The sequence below is a fragment of the Nematolebias whitei genome, chromosome 11 (genome assembly GCF_014905685.2).
Source record: "Nematolebias whitei isolate Nwh7 chromosome 11, NemWhi1, whole genome shotgun sequence".
NCBI classification, from domain to species: domain Eukaryota; kingdom Metazoa; phylum Chordata; class Actinopteri; order Cyprinodontiformes; family Rivulidae; genus Nematolebias; species Nematolebias whitei.
In genome coordinates this window covers 48883934-48885054 of record NC_056508.1, presented here as the reverse complement: position 1 = coordinate 48885054, position 1121 = coordinate 48883934, and positions in this window count along the sequence as shown.

Genomic DNA, 1121 nt, shown 5'->3' with positions numbered 1-1121 from the left:
TCCACCTGCGTAATATCACTAACATTAGAAACATCTGATCTAAAGATGATGCAGAAAAACTGGTCCATGCATTTGTCACGTCTAGACTGGACTATTGCAATGGTTTATTATCTGGGTGTCCAAATACTTCTTTAAAACGTCTTCAGTTGATCCAAAATGCTGCTGCCAGAGTCTTAACTGGAGTTACTGGGAGAGATCATATCTCTCCAGTTTTAGCTTCTCTCCATTGGCTCCCTGTCAAATCCAGAATAGAATTCAAAATCTTACTTCTAACCTACAAAGCTCTCAACAACCTAGCTCCATCTTATTTTACAGATCTTATTCCAAAAAAGTTCAATCTGGTCCTCTGGACATTCAAAAAAAATAAATAAATAAATAAATAAATAAATAAAACAAAACAACAAAAAATGTAGAAACATTTCGTCTCTCATCCTGAGGACTTCCTCAGTCTGAGGTGCTGTATTCAGCTCAGTCTCTTAAATAGTACCTTCTCAGAGTGGATCAACCAGTTTGCTGCTGACAACCAGAACCAGCTGATCACATGGTCAAGAAGGACCATCAGCCTAACAATGGATCATTAGCACCTGATGGCTGTTTACTGTTCACAGAGGGCTGAGTGATACTAGCAATCACAGCATTGTAAGAGGGGGACAGTTGAACCTGGAGGCTCCGCCCCTGTTTAATGATGGACGGTTTCTTTTCACAAAGATGGCCTCCTTTACTCCTCTCTCAAACCATCGTTCCTCTCTGTCCAGGATGTGAACATCTTCATCCCTGAAAGAGTGACCTCTGACCTGGAGATGAGTGTAGACCTCAGAGTCCTGGCCTGATGATGTTGATCTTCTGTGCTGGTCCATCCTTTTGGTCAGTGGCTGTTTAGTTTTCCCGATGTAAGACTGATCACCCTCCTGACACTGAACAACATACACAACATTGCTCTGTTTGTGCCGGGGGACTGGATCTTTGGGATGAACCAGTCTTTAATGTATTTTGGGGTTTAAAAGCCACTGGGACGTTGTGTTTAGAAAATAAACGTCTCAGTTTCTCTGATACTCCCTCAACATATGGAATGACCACTGGTCTGGGTCTGGGTTCCTCCTTTTCACCTGATGGCTGACTGG